At 40.9% G+C, this 5,437-nt stretch overlaps 1 long non-coding RNA gene across 1 annotated transcript; it reads left to right on the top strand.

The window, feature by feature from the left end:
- The first annotated feature begins 1,267 nt into the window (after positions 1-1,267).
- Positions 1,268-4,070, top strand: LOC147817616 (uncharacterized). Its single transcript, XR_015436216.1, has 4 exons — positions 1,268-1,400; positions 1,964-2,176; positions 2,748-2,880; positions 3,100-4,070. It is a non-coding gene; the product is annotated as an uncharacterized LOC147817616 (long non-coding RNA).
- Positions 4,071-5,437: the final 1,367 nt, after the last annotated feature.

Below are 5,437 nucleotides of genomic sequence, written 5' to 3'. Positions count from 1 at the left end.
TCGATTGGTGATCGATGTGTTTTTTAAACTTATGTTGGGGCTGCAGCTTCACTCTTTCATCCCAGAGCCCAGTGTAGCCGCAGTGTTTCTGGTTTAACCGCACCGTGCTGGACGGGTGACAGGTGTGTTACAATGTCTGTGCTCTGACAGCGGTTACAGCTGGAAAAGGGGCAAAAATTTCCATGTTCACCTGTGTTGTGTTTACATCACTTAAATACACATGGGCACACAAATACAAAAGCCACAACACAAATGCTAATTAAGCCACAATGGAAGTGAACAGCAGTCCGTCTATACTATTGGTACTGGTTGCCGGGGCACTACAAGTTAAAAAAAAATTAAAATCGTAAAAAAAACATTCAAATGACTGGCAGCAGCGGCTGCCAAACAAAAATCGTAAAATTTGAATAAAATATCATAAATTTACAGAAAGTTTCATTAATTTTTCTACAGAGAAAAACTTATTTTACAGATTTTTCCTAAATGATTATGACCAAACACCATCAATAAAGTGACGCCACTAAAGTTTCTGAAGAGAAACATTTTCCTAATAATAAAATTAAGTGTCAATCAATTAAATATCAACACAAGCTTAATATTGTAAAGTAAACCTTTTGTTTTGGAAGACAAAGTAAAAAATACTGTGTAAAACAAATTAAAATCATCTCAAACTTCAACTTGCAGTATTTGTGTTAACATTGAATCTTTACGTATGTAATGTAATGTTAAAACCTCTAAAAGCACAATCTAAATACTATATTTACTGATTCAGATTCAGATCAATTTTCTTACATTTCTCATAAAATATAATATACTGAATGCAAATTAATTTGGAATTGGTTGGAAACTTGACTTTATAACACTTTTATTTATTAAATTCAGATGTAAATTTACAATATCAACCAATTATTCACAAATAGTTCTTCAGAGCCCCGGGATGATCTGAAGAACTAAAACTGGCATTTCTCCATTGGTCTATCTGTTAAGGTTCCTATAATGAGGAGGTGATGACGTCACCTCTGAAAGAGGGGGGCTGTGGAGCTGGGGGGGGGGTCTGTTGTTTTTAGCTTGTATCTTCTAATTCAGTTTGATCTTGTTTTCCACAGTATTCTCCTTATAGTTCTGACAACATATGTGGACAAACATTATACTATCTTTTATGTCAGAATCCCAACTATACAGTGTTTTAATAAGTCAAATCAAAACAAATGATTGACACACAGGGGGACCTGCCTGTTGATCCGGATATGACGTCAGAGCAATGTGTCGGTTGGACATTTAACTTCTCAGTGTTTTCAGTTCATCAAAGTTAGCTCCTTCTGTTGTTTACCTGTAAATATCTTGTTCTGTGTTCAGTTGTTCTCAAAGACTCAGAGGAGTCAGCAGTTCAATATTTCCCGGTAAGTACATTTTGTTTTAAGCTTATTTCTTCGCTAGCCAAGATTAGCCTCCCTGTTAATATCACAGCTCAGGTGAGGATGCACCTTGCTAACCAAGCTAGCCAGCTAGTGCTAGCGGTAGCTGATAACTTAGCGATTGCTATGCTAACGGTACCTGGCCCCGCGGGGCTGATAACCTGTGTCAACCTGGGTTAGCCCGTGGAGGTGTTCAGTCAAAGCCCAATAAAAAGGTGAATTTAATCGACGTTAATCTAACGACGTTTGGTTTGTGTTTCTCCACGTGACCCAGTTTAATTGATCTGCGTTAGTGTAATGCGCAGCGTTAATGTCAGTTAATACATTGTCCATCAAGACGTCGTGATAGTTCAAGTTAAGATAACGTGACGTAACAAAATGTGTAGACAGATATTTATCATATTGAAGATTGTTCATTTAATACTCAAACCAGTCCTCAACTGAAGCAGACATTCATGCACCTGTCCTGACAGCTGATCGATATTTGTGATTAACTGTGACCCACTGCATCTTAACTCAAGTGTTTGTGTTTTATTGTCATTTGAAAGGTTTCCACACTGTGAAAACTGAGTGATCTGTGCCAACAGAAGGAGGAGCTCATGTACAGAGCAGCCCATTAGTTTCATTCATCTGGTTGAAGGGAGACTGCATGGACATCCTTAGTTCTCTAATGTGCTGTGATGATGATGATGATGATGATGATGCTAGAAAATCTCCCAGTTCATCTTCCTCTGATGAAATGACAGACCAACTGCTGATGAGTTAGTTTATTATTCTCTGTCTTCACTAATCACAGATTCAGTTTGTTACCTGCAACTTCATTTCTGCTGTTGTTGACAGGTGAAGGTAGCAACACTTTTAAGAACAGAATGTATAAATAAATAACTTTATTGGACATTATAAACTACATTAATTTAAACAATTTACAACACTGGAAACGTATAAAATAATATAATAAATGGATGAATTAAATACTGTAGTGTACAATTAACAATCAACTAACTATTTAAAATTGAAAAATTTTGATTTGGTTTGAGATGCTGGTAGTGATTGTTGGGGACTGGGCTAGGTTTAAAATTCTGATTGTGCATCACACCCTTAGAAAAAGACTTGGACACATTAGGAACAGGGCTGCTGCTTCTTGTGTTTTTGTGTTGGTTAGAATCGCAGTGTTAGGCTCTTTGTTGGTTCCTGTTCCCCTACTTCAGTTATCCTCTTGCCTTGTTTGTATTTTTGTTCAATTATTTACCCTCCTGGTTACGCAATAAATTAAATCAGTAAATTTGATTTACTAATAACACCTGGGTTTATTTTGCTTCCTTTTTCCCCTAGCTGGGTCGTAACATAAAGACAAGGCTGCCAACATACAGTGACTGGGAGCACAGTGCCATGACCTCATATACCGACACAAGAAAAACCAACATGGCTGCAATGAACTGAAACCTGGCTCTGTGAGCAGTCCACAGTCAGTAAGTGAAATACTCAGTGAGTAAAATTTCCTGGGCTGTTGTATCTTCTTTACTTGCAGAAATCAACTTCCTGGTACTGGATGTGAGTCCCACAGCGTCAGAGTTTGGTTCCACAAGGGTTTATATCTTGATGCTTCATGTGAACAGTGCAACATCTACTGGCCTGAATGCAAAATGGGTATATTAACACACACTGCTCTCTAAATATCTTTCAGCTGTCTTCTTGGACTGAACTCGGGCCCTGCAAACTGGGCCAGTGTTAGCCGCCTGGTGGAGGCCGTTTGCAACCAGCTCTGCGTCTTCACCCGGTGGCCACGTGGTCCAGAGGGACCGTGAGGACTCGCTGGTCATTCAATCTCAAGGTTTATGTGGCAACAGAGAGGCAGTGCTGGCCGGCCAGAAAGCTGGAAACCCTAAAACAGTCTGTGTTTGTTTGTGTGTCCAGGTGCTGGCCAGACTCTCCCTTCAGCAAAGGGTCTTTGGTCCAGGTGGGACAAGGACAGTCTTTTAACTTCAATGTCCTGGAGGAGCAGCCTGGGCCCTCCAGCAGGGGTCTGCCTCCTCCTCCTCCTCCTCCTCCTCCTCCTCCTCCAGACGATGAACAGCATGGCCCCTCATCCAGTGCTGTTGGTCCTCCCCTCGCTCCAGCACCACTCCCCTCTTCTGTTCCTCCACCTCCTCTGCCTGGACTACCTGTACCCAGGACCGACCAGAGCCTACAGGAAGAGGAAGGTGACCTGAAGCTGCTGTGGCAGAGCGGGGGCCGCTGCCTGGAGGAAAAACCCTCCGGCTGCCAACGTCATACATCTGCAGCAAGTGTGTCCAACCCAGAAGGATTGACACTGACCTCACTCACATTGCAGGTGAGTCACACTGTGACTGTTGGTGGAAAGACTGTGGAGGAGTGGAGGGAAGAGATGAAGAGAAGACAGGACAACGTTTTCTATCTTCATTTATAACTTTTCATTTAATTCACAGATCATTTCTGTAACTTTACAGACTTTTGTTCACAATTTATAAAAAAAAATTACTGTTAGAAAACTTAGTTATTTTCTGTAAAATTAGGATTTTATTTTTTTTACAGTGTATGATTGCTGGCAGACAGGCGGACTATTTTGACTGGGAAAGTTTTGTAGCTTTGTAGAAGTTGTAGCTAGTAAAGAAGAAGAGTATAGAAGTTACACAATGGCTGATTTAAAATGTGAGGTGTGAGTTAATTAATATAATCGTACAGTGTCTCCCCAGTCTGAGTGCCACTGCAGTTGCTGCAGAACCACATGGGCTTAGCTTGTGGGAAGAGGTGCCTGGTTTTCCTCCAGGTCCTCCTCCTCTGAGATCTCGCCGAAGGTCCCTGAGTTCCCAAAAGAGTCTCCACTTCCACCTGCTGCAGGGTGAACAGCTTAGTTTTTACATGAGCCTGAGTCCTCAGACACAGGGATGGAGCGTTGTGCTCGCTGAAGTCCTGCTGGGCTGGAGGTTCCCAGGAGGAAGCCTTGAGGATTCCCGACAACCATGACATCTGTGGTGAACACAGTCACGGGAATAAGCCTCACCTCAGCTCACTCTGCAGGAGGGAAGGAAAAACTTGGCCTGTGCAAAATGAATAAATGGAAAGAAAGAAGGAAAGAAAGAAAGAAAGAAGCCTTGAGCTGAGGCCAAAGTGGATGCAAGATCTGTTTGAAAGGGCGAGTTGGCACAAAAACAAAGCGCAGCGTACCCTCTGATTGATGACAGTAACCTTCACCGTCCCAGATCAATAGCTTAGCGCTCTCCCTCCATCAGCCGTATTGAGCAGTCAGATACAGATGAATCCACAACAACATCATAATTAGCCTTTAGATTATGGAAATCCCTTCAAATAATAAGCAATTGCTCCCGAAGCACCTTTTTTTTCAGTATTATCAACATCCACTGTTGAATTTTAAACCAGCATTAATCTGAGCTGCTTTAGACACACACACACACACACACACACACACACACACACACACACACACACACACATAATATGGGTGAGCGTTGTGATCTCATTCTTTGCAGCAGGGATTCAACATCAGGGTTAGGAGATTTATGTTCCTATGCTGCATATTTAAGAGCTTTAAACCTCAGCTGTGTACAAAAGGTGCAGTGACTGAATCTGACCTTAAAGTTCTGAATATTTGTTTTTTCCAGGATCATTTTTTTTCACTTGTCTCCTCTGGGTTGTTCACAGATGATGAAGAAGAAAAAAAGTAAGTAGAATTTAGAGAGAAATAGAGAGAAAAATGTGTATTTGCTTTTGTAATACTTATTTTGACCAAAAGAGGCTGAAGTGCACAACTACCTCAGCCAAAAATATAAAGATTATGACAAAATTTCACAATAAATAAAAAAAATTAAAGTCTTACTTCCCAGAAAAGAAAAAATCACTTACACCTCAGGGCTTGTTTTCACAGATGAAAAAAAAAAATCAAAGTTCAGGTCTTCTGTACTGCAAACATCTGTAAGGTTGTTGCAAAATGTTGAGCACCGCTCTTCACTCTGTGATATCTGATCCACATTAAAAATAATCAC

Source organism: Seriola lalandi, unplaced genomic scaffold, assembly GCF_002814215.2.
Source record: "Seriola lalandi dorsalis isolate HSWRI2012SDOR001 ecotype SW California unplaced genomic scaffold, Sedor1 jcf7180002054929, whole genome shotgun sequence".
Lineage (NCBI taxonomy): Eukaryota > Metazoa > Chordata > Actinopteri > Carangiformes > Carangidae > Seriola > Seriola lalandi.
Note: the sequence above shows the minus strand (reverse complement) of the source record. Positions and strands in the feature narration are given on the sequence as shown.